The sequence below is a fragment of the Gossypium hirsutum genome, chromosome A03, assembly GCF_007990345.1.
Source record: "Gossypium hirsutum isolate 1008001.06 chromosome A03, Gossypium_hirsutum_v2.1, whole genome shotgun sequence".
In the NCBI taxonomy this organism is placed as follows: domain Eukaryota; kingdom Viridiplantae; phylum Streptophyta; class Magnoliopsida; order Malvales; family Malvaceae; genus Gossypium; species Gossypium hirsutum.
The window spans coordinates 109,653,280-109,669,414 of record NC_053426.1 but is presented as its reverse complement, the minus strand read 5'-3'; the positions used below and the strand labels follow the sequence as shown (position 1 = coordinate 109,669,414).

General features: G+C 37.2%; 1 pseudogene; it reads right to left on the bottom strand.

Moving 5' to 3' along the window:
* Window positions 1-14,540: 14,540 nt before the first annotated feature.
* LOC121218442 (protein argonaute 4-like) lies at window positions 14,541-15,391 on the bottom strand (annotated as a pseudogene).
* Window positions 15,392-16,135: the final 744 nt, after the last annotated feature.

Here is a 16,135-nt window from a genome sequence, read left to right as displayed (position 1 = left end):
TATTATTTCATTACTTATTATTTATTAGTATAAAAAAATTTTAAATTTTAAATTTATTATAAACTAATACATATATTGTTATTATATATATTTAATGTCTATATCTAAAATTTACTATAAAATTTTGTTCTAATTTAACAGCCCTTTTTGTAAATGTATCAAGCTACTATATTAAATAATATATATTTTTAAAATTTTTTTATTACTTATATATTGCTTAATATTTTTTTTATTGTTTTCATTTTGTTTTTTTTATCCTTCTTTTATTAGGTATTGTTTCAACACGCTAATTTCATCTTATAAATTATTTGTTATTTATCATGTTATTTATTTATTGTTATGTATTCGCGTACAAATTGATCATTTTATGTTATTATTTTAAGAATATATTCGCATGAAATATTATTATATATGTTTAATATTCATTATTCTTGTTGCTTTGTACTTTTGTATGAAATGATTGTCGAAACCATTTTTAAATCGAGTTTTGGAAAATGGGAATCGACTTTAAGAAAAACGAAAACGGGAGTCGCCACCAATCTTTTTAGGTGTGATTGGATCACCTTATAAAATATTTTGTTTTAAAACATTAATTTTGGTCTACGAAAGTCGAGAAAACGGATTCGGGAGTCAGTTACGTACGAGGAAGGGTTAGCACCCTCGTAACGCCCAAAAATTGGTACCTAATTGATTATCAAGTGTCTTTAATGTTGGAAATTTGAAAGTTTTAAGATGCAAACCTCTTTTAATTAGAATGTCTCAATTTTGAAAATTGAAGCCCACTTATTTCAAACGAGTCAAAACATCACATCCAGTAAGTTAGGACACAATATTTTAAAACCTTCGAAACTAAGCTCGTCTGTCGAAAATTTCTATCTCGAAACAACAAAACACCATATCCAGTATGTTAGGACACTATGTTTTGAAATCTCGAAATAATTGTTTAAGTCTTGAAAGCTTAAAATCACTTAGAAGGGTGCTTGACTATTCGAATTCAACGAGAAAAGTCGCAACCCAGTAAGTTAGGGCACTACCTTTCTCGAAGTTTCCAAACATCAAGCATTGCCTTTTATTTTTATTTTTTTTTAAAACCTTGGAATATTATTTTAAATGACGTTTTAGGATGACATATTAATGCATCATGAAGAATAGATGTACAAAATATTCTAACATTTCCATACAAACATAAATAATATCATTAAGACAAAACTAAATAACATGAACATACGTTTAATGGAAAAAAATACTAGGGTAAATATAAGATAATAAACAAATAAAAACATGAGTAAACTAAAATAAAAACATAATACAAGCAAAAATTATACAACAATATATATCATAAAATAGCACATAAAAGAAATAATTAAACATAGCATATAAAAAAATGAAACTATGCACAAATAAGATAAATGACATACACTAAAAAAATGAATAAATAGAACATTTACAAATTATAAAAATATAATGAAATAGTTCAAAATACATGAAATGATAATATAATATATATACATGCATAGAAAATATATATTTGAAAATAAACTATATAAAAAGGTTAAATATTATAATATATAAAATACATAATCAAATGTATAAAAGATAGGAATAAATATACATATTTGAAAAATGAAGAAATTAAAATATAAAAAAGGTTGAAAAACTAAGATAGACGAAGAATAAAATAAGAACAAACCACAGAGAGTAAGAACGCAAGAGGGAGATAAATTTGAGTGAATGCTCTCAAGAATTCTTATTGCTTCCCAAAACTCAAGTGTGTTACAATGAAGGGAGAGGCCTCTATTTATAGTTGAGCCTCCCCAAATCCAACGGTACAGATCAATTACATCAACGGTTAAGATTAAAGGATATCTACAAATTAAATCTCCAAGATTACAAGATCATATCTTCAAGATTGCATATCATATCTAAGATTGTATCATATCTAAGATTGTATCATATCTAAGATTGCATATCATATCTAAGGTTGCATATCCTTAAAGATTATATTTCCATATGAATCAAGCTTATAGATGGACCTTAAATCTTTTCAAGTAATGGGCCATTTTGATTGGGCCAAATTATATGTTTGTAATTTTGTACTGGACTTGGACTTTTTTTTTTTAACTTATTTCTGGGCCTGGGCAAAATTGAGTGTCTACAGCTACCCCTCTTTGCTCATTGCTGTGTAACAGGAGTAGAGAAAATACTATAAAAGGACCAATTTTGCCCGGGCTCGCCGAGTCTTGAGTTCTTGATCCTTGATCTTCTTTAAATGGCCTCTTGACAGCTTCAATCTACTTCACTGCAACTCAGGAAGGCGATATCTGCTATCTTTCATCTGCTCCCCGTCTAATACAGAGACGCCAAATCTGTTATCTTCGATCTATTTTCTGACAATACAGAGATGCCAAATCATCTTAGATCTGCTTCAGCGTAAACACGTGAAAGCCAAATATGCTATGTCTTTGATTTGCTCATTGTGAACACAAGGATGCCAAATCATCTTGGATCTGCTTCAGTAAAATCCTCTGAAGGTTAGATCTGCTATGTATCTGCTCTCCGTCGAAATGGAGATGCCAGATCTGTTATCATGGATCTACATTGGTGTAAGAACATTCGAAAGTCAAATCTGCTATGTCTTCAACCTGTTACCCTACTGTTTAAGGGGTTAAGGCGCATCTTCTTCGATCTGCTCCGCTACTGCTTAGGGATAAGAACTGTAAATTTAACCTGTTACTCTACCGCTTAGGGGATTAAGGCGGGTCTTCGATCTGCTCCACTACTGCTTAGGGAGATAAGATCTACAAATTTAACCTGTTATCCTACTGCTTAGGGGATTAAGGTGAGTCTTCGATCTGCTCCACTACTACTTAGGGAGATAAGATCTGCAAATTTAACCTATTATCCTACTACTAAGGGAATTAAGGCGAGTCTTCGATCTGCTCCACTACTGCTTAGGAAGATAAGATCTGCAAATTTAACCTGTTACCCTACTGCTTAAGGGATTTCGATCTGCTCCACTACTGCTTAGGGAGATAAGATCTGCAAATTTAACCTGTTACCCTACTGCTTAAGGGATTAAGGCGAGTCTTTGATCTGCTCCACTACTGCTTAGGGAGATAAGATCTGCAAATTTAACCTGTTACCCTACTGGTTAGGGGATTAAGGTGCTGAATTTTGTAATTTTCAATCAACCTTGCTACATTGTCCACTAGAGAATCCACCTGTAGAAGTGATTTCCTGGAATTTATGCTTATGCCAAATAATTAAGATGCCATGATCAAAATGAGTCAAATGCTCCTAATTAGACATATTATGATGCAAAATGTTTATGAAAATAACTCCTATTTCGGACGTCATCACTCATTCATCTATCGAGCTTTCCACCTTGTTTTTCTCTACATTTCAATCATACTCTACTCGTATCCCTCGAATATTCTCCATCAATTTGGTCTACTGTACCATTCCCCGAATGTTACGACCCACTAAAGATGTTTATAAAATGATCCTTTCTTAAGATCAATATTTCCTAAAACGTCCAACCACCTTTTAGACTGAAGAAGAAAATCTCTCGAGTATCTCCAATCCATACATATGATAATTCCTTAAACAATTGTCTTGTTTCAGTTTCTTGTATTATCTAGAAATTTCCAGAGTAATATGCAAAACTTCGTTTGTGAAGATATTTTAGTTCATCTATCATTATTTCAATGCAACATGCTTTATGAATAATGGGAGACAAATAAATTGATCCTGAGGAAAATTAGATTTGAATAAATTTGTCAAAAATACAAAGGAAATTAATCAGAAAGCCTATCTTTGAGAAGAAAAAGAATCTAAAGATAGCAAAAAGGACAAAAGTTAGATGCCGTAGATATCGCCGCTTGAGCGTTTATATGCCAGCCCATGAAGACTTTCTTGAATTCAACATGTGTTTAAAAGATCCAAAGTACTTTGTTAATGCCCCGATATGCAACGCGCTTCACTCTTTGTTCAATCAGATATAACAAGATTACCATGTGCTCTTCAAAATTTGAGCTGCCCTTTCGGGTTTTCAACTCAAAAACCCTTTCGTCACAAGGCGCCCTTTGCGGGTTTTCACCTTGGCTTCTCTATTTTTTTCTCTTTTTCTTTTCTTTTTTCCTTTTTTTTTTGAACTTATTTCTAGGCCCGGGCAAAATTGAATGTCTACAGCTGCCCCTCTTTACTCATTGTCGTGTAACAGGAATAGAGCAAAGACTATAAAAGGATCAATTTTGCCCGGGCTCACCGAGTCTTGAGTTCTTGATCCTTGATCTTCTTTAAATGGCCTCTTGAAAGCTTCAATCTGCTTCACTGCAACTCAGGTAGGCGATACCTGCTATCTTTGATCTACTCCTCGTCTAATACAGAGACGCCAAATCATCTTAGATCTGCTTCAGCATAAACACGTAAAAGCCAAATCTGCTATATCTTCGATTTTCTCCTTATGAACACAAAGATGCCAAATCATCTTTGACCCTACTGCTTAGGGGTTAAGGTGCATCGTCTTCGATCTGCTCCGCTACTGCTTAGGGATAAGATCTGCAAATTTAACCTGTTACCCTACTCCTTAGAGGATTAAGACGGGTTTTCGATCTGCTCCATTACTGCTTAAGGAGATAAGATCTGCAAATTTAACCTGTTACCCTACTACTTAAGGGATTAAGGCAAGTCGTCGTCGATCTGCTCCGCTACCGTTTAGGGAGATGCGAACCTGTTACCCTACTACTTAGGGGATTAAGGCAAGTCTTCGATCTGCTCCACTACTACTTAAGGAGATAAGATCTACAAATTTAACCTGTTACCCTACCGCTTAGGGGATTAAGGCGAGTCTTCGATCTGCTCCGCTACTGCTTAGGGAGATAAGATCTGCAAATTTAACCTGTTACCCTACTGCTTAAGGGATTAAGGCGAGTCTTCGATCTACTCCACTACTGCTTAAGGAGATAAGATCTGCAAATTTAACCTGTTACCCTACTGCTTAGGGGATTAAGGCGAGTCTTCGATCTGCTCCACTAGTGCATAGGAAGATAAGATCTGCAAATTTAACCTGTTACCCTACTGCTTAAGGGATTAAGGCGAGTCTTCGATCTGCTCCACTACTGCTTAGGGAGATAAGATCTGCAAATTTAACCTGTTACCCTACTGCTTAAGGGATTAAGGTGAGTCTTCGATCTGCTCCACTACTGCTTAGGGAGATAAGATCTGCAAATTTAACCTGTTACCCTACTACTTAGGGGATTAAGGGGCTGAATTTTGTAATTTTCAATCAACCTTGCTACATTGTCCATTGGGAAATCCACCTGTAGAATTGATTTCCTGGAATTCATGCTTATGCCAAATAATTAATATGCCATGATCGAAATGAGTCAAATGCTCCTAATTAGACATATTATGATGCAAAATGTTTATGAAAATAACTCATATTTCGGACGTCATCACTCATTCATCTATCGAGCTTTCCACCTCATTTTTCTCGACATATCAATCATACTCTACTCGTATCCCTCGAATCTTCTTCATCAATTTGGTCTACTGTACCATTCCCCGAGTGTTATGACCTACTGAAGATGTTTATAAAATGATCCTTTCTTAAGATCAATATTGCCTAAAACGTCCAACCACCTTTTGGACTGAAGAAGAAAATCTTTGGAGTATCTCCAACTCATACATATGAGAATTCCTTAAACAATTGTCTTGTTTTAGTTTCTTGTATTATCTAGAAATTTCCAGAGTAATATGCAAAACTTCTTTTGTGAAGATATTTTAGTTCATCTATCATGATTTCAATGCAACATGCTTTATGAATAATGGGAGACAAATAAATTGATCCTGAGGATAATTAGATTTGAATAAATTTGTCAAAAATACAAAGGAAATTAATCTGAAAGCCTATCTTTAAGAAGAAAAAGAATCTAAAGATAACAAACAGGACAAAAGTTAGATGCCGTAGATATCGCCACTTGAGCGTTTATATGCCAGCTCCATGAAGACTTTCTTGAATTCAACATGTGTTTAAAAGATCCAAAGTACTTTGTTGATGCCCCGATATGCAACGCGCTTCACTCTTTGTTCAATTAGATATAACAAGATTACCATGTGCTCTTCAAAATTTGAGCTGCCCTTTCGAGTTTTCAACTCAAAACCCCTTTGGTCACAAGGCGCCCTTTGCTGGTTTTCACCTTGGCTTCTCTATTTTTTTCTTTTTTTCTTTTCTTTTTTCCTTTTTTTTCTGAACTTATTTCTAGGCCCGGGCAAAATTGAGTGTCTACAACTGCCCCTCTTTGCTCATTGGTGTGTAATAGGAATAGAGCAAAGTCTATAAAAGGACCAATTTTGCCCGGGCTCGCCGAGTCTTGAGTTCTTGATCCTTGATCTTCTTTAAATGGCCTCTTGACGGCTTCAATCTGCTTCACTGCAACTCAGGAAGGCGATATCTACTATCTTTGATTTGCTCCTCGTCTAATACAGAGATGCCAAATCTGTTATCTTCGATCTGTTTTCTGACAATACAGAGATGCCAAATCATCTTAGATCTGCTTCAGCGTAAACACGTAAAAGCCAAATCTGCTATATCTTCGATTTGCTCCTTATGAACAAAAAAAAAACCAAATCATCTTGGACTCTACTGCTCAGGGGGTTAAGGTGCATCGTCTTCGATCTGCTCCGCTACTGCTTAGGGATAAGATCTGTAAATTTAACCTGTTACCCTACTTCTTAGGGATTAAGACGGGTTTTCGATCTCCTCCACTACTGCTTAGGGAGATAAGATCTGCAAAGTTAACCTGTTACCCTACTACCTAGGGGATTAAGGCGAGTCGTCGTCGATCTGCTCCGCTACTGCTTAGGGAGATAAGATCTGCGAACCTGTTACCCTACTGCTTAGGGGATTAAGGCGAGTCTTTGATCTGCTCCACTACTGCTTAGGGAGATAAGATCTGCAAATTTAACCTGTTACCCTACCGCTTAGAGGATTAAGGCGAGTCTTCGATCTGCTCCGCTACTGCTTAGGGAGATAAGATCTGCAAATTTAACCTGTTACCCTACTGCTTAAGGGATTAAGGCGAGTCTTCGATCTACTCCACTACTGCTTAAGGAGATAAGATCTGCAAATTTAACCTGTTACCCTACTGCTTAAGGGATTAAGGCGAGTCTTCGATCTGCTCCACTACTACTTAGGAAGATAAGATCTGTAAATTTAACCTGTTACCCTACTGCTTAGGGGATTAAGGCGAGTCTTCGATCTACTCCATTACTGCTTAGGGAGATAAGATCTACAAATTTAACATGTTACCCTACTGCTTAAGGGATTAAGGCGAGTCTTCGATCTGCTCCACTACTGCTTAGGGAGATAAGATCTGCAAATTTAACCTGTTACCCTACTGCTTAGGGGATTAAGGCGCTGAATTTTGTAATTTTCAATCAACCTTGCTACATTGTCCATTGGGAAATCCACATGTAGAATTGATTTCCTGGAATTTATACTTATGCCAAATAATTAAGATGCCATGATCGAAATGAGTCAAATTCTCCTAATTAGACATATTATGATGCAAAATGTTTATGAAAATAACTCCTATTTCGGACGTCATCACTCATTCATCTATCGAGCTTTCCACATCGTTCATCTCGACATATCAATCATACTCTACTCGTATCCCTCGAATCTTCTCCATCAATTTGGTCTACTGTACCATTCCCCGAATGTTACCACCTACTGAAGATGTTTATAAAATGATCCTTTCTTAAGATCAATATTGCCTAAAACGTCCAACCACCTTTTTGACTGAAGAAGAAAATCTCTCGAGTATCTCCAACCCATACATATGAGAATTCCTTAAACAATTGTCTTGTTTCAGTTTCTTGTATTATCTAGAAATTTCTAGAGTAATATGCAAAACTTCGTTTGTGAAGATATTTTAGTTCATCTATCATTATTTCAATGCAACATGCTTTATGAATAATGGGAGACAAATAAATTGATCCTGAGGATAATTAGATTTGAATAAATTTGTCAAAAATACAAAGGAAATTAATCTAAAAAACTATCTTTGAGAAGAAAAAGAATCTAAAGATAGCAAACAGGACAAAAGTTAGATGCTGTAGATATCGTCGCTTGAGCGTTTATATGCCAGCTCCATGAAGACTTTCTTGAATTCAACATGTGTTTAAAAGATCCAAAGTACTTTGTTGAGGCCCCGTGTAACACCCCAAGCCCGGCCCAGACGTTTTGGTTGGATCTGACGTGTCACATTGAAGTTTTAAAGAAAACACATGCCTCTTTCAACGTCCTTCTTAGTGTTTTAAAAGATAGTCTTTGCTAAGTTAATAAAGTGAATGGAAGCTGTGCACTAGGTAGGTATCCGAAACAGAGGAGGTGAGCCTAGAATGCTGCTTAAGTACTAAGCTCTTGATTGGATCTAATCCTAGACATGCCCCAACCATTGCCACACTTTGGTGCTAGGTTAGGTTTTGAGAAAAACGAGTTGGAATTCATTTAAGTAGATATTTTTGATAAACTGATTAATTGTATCGTTGTGTTATTTTGAAAACAATTATCATTTTGGAAACGCGCCCTAGGTCTAACTCATATTGTTATCAGAAAAATATAGGGTATAAGATAAAATAACCCAGAAAAATAATTAAAATGGCCTTATTACAACCCAAAACCAAATAATAATATTAATAAGATAAAACTTATAAAGAAATAAATCGGCTACTAATTGCAATTAAAAGAAACAGAAACAGTAGTGTGGCCATCTCCGAGTCCCTTGCAGCTCCAAACCATCTAAGCTTAGGGATTACCTGCACAGTTAGAAACGGGGTGAGTTTACAAAAACTCAGTGTGTAACCCCAATAACAAACAAACAGTAAATAACACGGTATCAGTACAATCTGGGCCAAAGCCCTATTTAGTCTTGACATATACTGGGTCGAAGCTTTTCCATAAATCATATCACTAGGCTGAAGCCTTTTCACAAATCATATCACTGGGCCGAAGCCTTTTCATAAATCATATCACTGAGCCGAAGCCTTTTCATAAATCATATCACTGGGCCGAAGCCTTTACTGTAAACGGTATGGCCCTTAGGCCCATTTCAATATCACATGTAATGTCAATAGATGTATGCAAGCCCATTTCAATATCACATGTAATGTCAATGAATGTATGCAAGCCCATTTCAATATCACATGTAATGTCAATGAATGTATGCAAGCCCATTTGGGGAGACTACTCGACCTACCATCCGCTACTCTCCACCCGTACCAACCAAGCTCTCCATGTGGGGAATAACTCAACCCACCCAACCAAACTCTCCACTGCCAGCATAGCTGCTTTATCATATAACTAGAGGCCTAGCCTCTTTTAATAACTGGGGCAAAGCCCTTTCTGATAAACTGGGGCAAAGCCCTTTTCGGTAAACTAGGGCAGAGCCCTTTTAGCACTTCCTCCATCAATATAACCCATATCCCATGCAATATGTCATGTATGCAGAATGTCATGCCCATATTTGAATCAAACAATCACAGTCAAGTCATTCATATCACCAACATATATTCACAATTAAATCCGTCAACCACACAGTCCAAGTTAGTCACTTGCCCACAAGGGCAAAACAGTCATTTTTCATATTATAAGGGTATTTTCGTAATTTTACCAAGAATCAGGGTTTTCCATGTTCATTAAAATTGTCAATATTTTCGAATGTTTAAACAATGATCTTTAACCCACTTATCAAATTCGGGCTTTTGGGCCCAAAACCCCTAATGGGCCCTACGAATGCTGCTTTAGCCCACTAAGCCTGCTTAACCCAAATTTTACAACAATACTAACTGTGTTAACATGCAACTTTTCCAAATTCCATTTTCTATCAATTTTACCCAAATGGGCCCAAAATCCCATTTGGCCCAATTCTTGCCCATTGAGGCCCAACTTACCATCATGCACAAAATTGAGTTCTTACCCGTTCCATCGATCCAAACACCGATCTTATCGTATTTATCGCATCTATACCCACACGCAACATTACAAGTTCCCGAAATACCGGTATTTTAGCATTTCGGCTTCTCAGCAGATATTAATCTAAGCTACTACGAGGGTTAGTACACACCTGTTATGGGTTGAAGTTGAAACGTTTCCATAATCAATCACCTACGATAACCACCACCTGTCACTCAAACTTAATTAATCCAATATCAATATATGTAAATCCTAAGAACATCAGTCATACGGAACATAAGGGCATATTCGTCATTTTACTATACAAGGGTATTACGGTCACTTTACCCTATAGGGGCTTTACGGTCTTTTTACCTATTAGGGGTATTTTAGTCATTTCATCCTACAAGGGTGTTTTGGTAAATCTACAAACCAAGTGTATTTCAGTAATTTTGTAAACCAATAGTATTTCTATAATTTTTAGAAAGCCAAGGGTATTTCTATAATTTTGTAAATCATGGGTATTTTGGTAATTTTACAAATTGAGGGTATTTCGGTAATTTCACAAACCAGTGGTATTTCGGTAATTTTTACTAACTAGGGGTATTTTGGTAATTTTACAAACTAGGGGTATTTTGGTAATTCTATCTAACAGGGGTATTTCAGTAATTTCACAATCGAGGGTAAAACGGTAATTTTGTAAACTGAGGGTAAAATGGTAATGTTGTAAATCGAGGGTAAAACAGTAATTCTGTAAATCAAAGGTAAAATGGTAATTCTATAAATCGAGGGCATTTCAGTAATTTGGTAAACTAAAGTATTTTAAACAGAGATAACAATACGAATGGGCCTAAAGCCTATTCTCGGGCCAAATGGGCCTACACGCTCGTGTGGCCCTTTTAGCCCAAATCTAGCCACAAATATGAGATTCACCTAGCCTAGTCCAATATTTACTACACAATCAAACAACTTATCCAATTGGGCCCGTAGGCTCATTAGGCCCAAATGACCCCTTTCGGCCCGAAGTAGCCATCCTACAGCTAGAGTAGTTAGAAAATACACACCTGATAGGAGACTAGAGTTAATCCACGCTCCGAGCACTCTTAGCCGATGCCCAACCCAAACGAGCACGCCATACAGCGAAAGGGATCAGCCAAGAAAAGGTACCTTTACTCTCCTCATGGTTCCCTCTATTTAAAGCCAGCTTCACAACCACTCTTATGTTAGCTTCCCGATGTGGGATCCCTCCAACATCAGAGTTTAAATTCAACACCAACTCTTGCCGCCCCTTGTTAGCAAAATAAATGCTCCTTGCTTGCCATGGGATCCGAACCCATGCCTCCCCTCAGATGCTCCACACGCTACTTGCCACTAAGCCACAAGGCTTTTTGTCTCATATTTTATCCCCAATTAATTATAAGGTCTAAAGGCCAAATTCCAGGTTCCCTTAAAAAAAACCAAAATAAATTGCAAGAGCCAAGGCTTGAACCCAGGCTCCCATACAACCTTAATGACACCACAACCACTAGACTACAAGCTTCCTTGTGTCATTTATTTAACACAATAATTTAAAAACCCTTATCCAAGCATCCAGGTTTTTTTTTCACTTAATACCAAAATTTTTGCTAAAGCCCAAGTTTGAACCCAAGATTTCTCTAACGCTTCTCAGGGCCATTAACCACCAAAGCAGACATTTAATTGTGTTATTTCATTGCACAATTAAATACCTATATACAACCTCTTTACGGACCCGCACTCAAGGCCCAATACTTCTAAGCCCAAATTCGGGGTGTTACACCCCGATATGCAATATGCTTCACTCTTCGTTGAATCAGATATAGCAAGATTACCGTGTGCTCTTCAAAATTTAAGCTGCCCTTTCAGGTTTTCAACTCAAAACCCCTTTGGTCACAAGGCGCCCTTTGCGGGTTTTCACCTTGGCCTCTCTATTTTTTTTCTTTTTTTCTTTTTCTTTTTTATCTTTTTCTTTTCTTTTTTCCTTTTTTTTTGAACTTGTCTCTAGGCCCGGGAAAAATTCAGTGTCTACAGCTGCCCCTCTTTGCTCATTGCTGTGTAACAGGAATAGAGCAAAGACTATAAAAGGACCAATTTTTCCCGGGCTCGCCGAGTCTTGAGTTCTTGATCCTTGATCTTCTTTAAATGGCCTCTTGACGGCTTCAATCTGCTTCACTGCAACTCAGGAAGGTGATATCTGCTATCTTTGATCTGCTCCCCATCTAAAACAGAGACGCCAAATCTATTATCTTCGATCTGTTTTCTGACAATACAGAGATGCCAAATCATCTTAGATCTGCTTCACCGTAAACACGTAAAAGCCAAATCTGCTATATCTTCGATTTGCTCATTATGAACACAAAGATGCCAAATCATCTTGGACCCTACTGCTTAGGGGGTTAAGGTGCATCGTCTTCGATCTGCTCCGCTACTGCTTAGGGATAAGATCTGCAAATTAAACCTGTTACCCTACTGCTTAAGGGATTAAGACGGGTCTTCGATCTGCTCCACTACTGCTTAGGGAGATAAGATCTGCAAATTTAACCTGTTACCCTACTGTTTAGGGGATTAAGGTGAGTCGTCGTCGATCTGCTCCACTACTGCTTAGGGAGATAAGATCTGCGAACCTGTTACCCTACTTCTTAGGGGATTAAGGCGAGTCTTCGATCTGCTCCACTACTGCTTAGGGAGATAAGATCTGCAAATTTAACCTGTTACCCTACCGCTTAGGGGATTAAGGCGAGTCGTCGATCTGCTTCGCTACTGCTTAGGGAGATAAGATCTGCAAATTTAACCTATTACCCTACTGCTTAAGGGATTAAGGCGAGTCTTCGATCTACTCCACTGCTACTTAGAGAGATAAGATCTGCAAATTTAACCTGTTACCCTACTGCTTAGGGGATTAAGGCGAGTCTTCGATCTACTCCACTACTGCTTAGGGAGATAAGATCTGCAAATTTAACCTGTTACCCTATTGCTTAGGGGATTAAGGCGAGTCTTCGATCTGCTCCACTACTGCTTAGGGAGATAAGATCTGCAAATTTAACCTGTTACCCTATTGCTTAGGGGATTAAGGCGCTGAATTTTGTAATTTCCAATCAACCTTGCTACATTGTCCACTGGGGAATCCACATGTAGAATTGATTTCCTGGAATTTATGCTTATGCCAAATAATTAAGATGCCATGATCGAAATGAGTCAAATGCTCCTAATTAGACATATTATGATGCAAAATGTTTATAAAAATAACTCTTATTTCAGACGTCATCACTCATTCATCTATCGAGCTTTCCACCTCGTTCTTTTCGACATATCAATCATACTCTGCTCGTATGCCTCGAATCTTCTCCATCAATTTGGTCTACCATACCATTCCCCGAATGTTACGACCCACTGAAGATGTTTATAAAATGATCCTTTCTTAAGATCAATATTTCCTAAAACGTCCAACCACCTTTTTGACTGAAGAAGAAAATCTCTCGAGTATCTCCAACCCATACATATGAGAATTCCTTAAACAATTGTCTTGTTTCAGTTTCTTATATTATCTAGAAATTTCCAGAGTAATATGCAAAACTTCGTTTGTGAAGATATTTTAGTTCATCTATCATTATTTCAATGCAACATGCTTTATGAATAATGGGAGACAAATAAATTGATCCTGAGGATAATTAGATTTGGACAAATTATTGGAAGGAATGCAAAAAGATTAACCTGAGAACATATCTTTGCGAAGAAAATGAATCCAAAGATAGTAAATAGGACAGAAATCAGATGCCCTAGATATCGCCGCTTGAGCGTCTATACACCAGCTCTATGAAGACTTTCTTGAGTTCAACATGTGTTTAAAAGATCCAAAGTAATTCGTTGATACCTCGATATGTAACATACTTCACTTCTCGTCAAATAAGGTATAACTATGTCACTGCATGACTTTCCAAATTTGAGCTGCCCTTTCGGGTTTTCAACTCAAAACCCCTTTGGTTTCAAGGCGCCATTTGCGGGTTTTCACCTTGGCCTCTCCATTTTTTCTTTTTCATTTTTTCTCTTTTTTATTTTTATTTTTATTTTTTTCCCTTTTTCTTTTCTTTTTCCTTTTTTTTTGAAATAGAAGTCCCAAAGTGCCCTTTGCGGGTAATCACCTTGGCTTCCCTTCTCTTTCAGACAAAGTACTCCTTGACCGAGTCCGAATTCACTGGATCAGATAAATTCTTCCTATCCATTTCTTGTCAAAATCAGTGCACCTCTAGAGAAAGCCCTCTTCGCAACATATGGCCCTTCCCAATTCGGCATCCTTTTGCATGGGAAGGATCTCTTTCAACACAAGGTTTCCTTTATGAAATTCTTTTGGACGAACCTTCTTTTTCATAAGTCTGTGTCATCCATTCTTGGTACATTTGCTTAGGATGAATACTTTCAAGTTAAGTTTACTAGAGGTATTCAATTCTTGACTCCATCAAAGCTTGGAGGAAAAATATTGATTCATAAACCCATGAGAAAAGGATTACCCCAGCAACAGTCCTGGCTGTTGTTTGTCAAATCCTACAAAAAGATGGTTCAATGATTCTCAGCAGACAAGAATGAAGTTGCTGACTTTATCCTTCAACTTGGAAAGCTGAGGTACAAAGATTACTCCCGGAGCGTACATCTCACCATGACTCGATGATGTTTCTGAAGCATCCCTAATCTTTATAAATTGCCCCCAACTGTGAAGCTTCCAAATGAGCGTAGCAAATAAGAGCCACAACAAATATGGCTGTGGTGATACATATAGGATAGAGAATGAACAAACTCTTGCAGATCATCAGCCGAAAACCCAGCTTGGTCTAAGAGAACATGATAGTGGGTCTGCCTCGTGATTCCAATCATTCCAGCATAGGTACCAAGGTAAAAATCATTGTTCTTTGGATGGCATACTTTGTTGTCAATGACAATACCATGTAGCACATTGTCAGGAGATCCCTGCTGAAAAAACTTGGTATGATGGTTTTTCGTACAACAATAACCACAATCTTTAGGGTTCCACTTCTCTTCAAGGAACTTGCAAGCCTCAATAACTTGATCAAAACTTGATTGAATTGAGACTCACTAACCCCATCCTTGAAAATAATGATTTGATCAGGTTTCCTTTTCCCTGAACTTATGTAGAAGTCTAAGAGAGCTTCCTTCATGGTACCGTCATCCACTTTGTCAGAAACTCGTTTTGAAGAAAGAATCTATCATTTTAAGCTTCAGAGACTGTGTACGGCCTGATGCCCCATAGCTGGAAATCAATGTCCACCGCCTAGAGCTAACCACCGCAGCTATTGACGGCACATCAGACTGCTCAGGAAAGCCAAACAATGCACCCATTCCAAGGATGATGGTTGGAACCTTTAAAACAACTAGAATTGAAGGTGTTTGCCCCAACGTAAGCATAAAGAGTAGGCGGTAGTTTCTTATGCCAATTTTTACCAGTCTCGGTCATCTTCTGTAATTTATTTTTTTCTTCTTTTTCTTTTCTTTTGGCAACCTTTGTTGTACTGTGGTATGGCGCATTATATTTGAAAAGACTGTAAAATTTTGGCATTGTGCAGTTATATATAATCTTTTTTTTAAATGGATCACTTTTGACTTTGTAACATTGGCATATGGGGCTATCTCCCCCTCTTAATGGAATAGTTGACGTCCACAAAGATGAGTCATTGTCAGCTTGAAACTTTTGACGAGCTCGGGTCCATAACATACATGCCCCATAAGTTTTGACTCCTTTAAATTTGGCATTCATTGTACAACTGATGCGATCCCTTTCCATGGTGGACCAATAGTGCCCCAAAACCTCATGTTTATCCTGGCAATTGTAAATCCTCCTGCATGCGTTTTTTGGACCACATTTTTGAATTCCCATAATAGTCTCAACAAGGACTTGTTTTGTCTCCTCAGCTAATTCCAATTTCGCAATCTTTCCTTCTTCTAAAGCTATACCACTTCATGGGGTAAAAACCATTTTCAACAAATTCAGAAACAAGTCACAATTTATGTCACCTTCAAAGTACTGATATTCCTCTAAACACATATCGTACTCTAAAGGAACTCTGAATCTGTAGTATCGTTGCCCGTGTCATTGATATCTAGGGATCTATGATAGGCACACAAAAGAATATACAAGGAATAAATGAATTC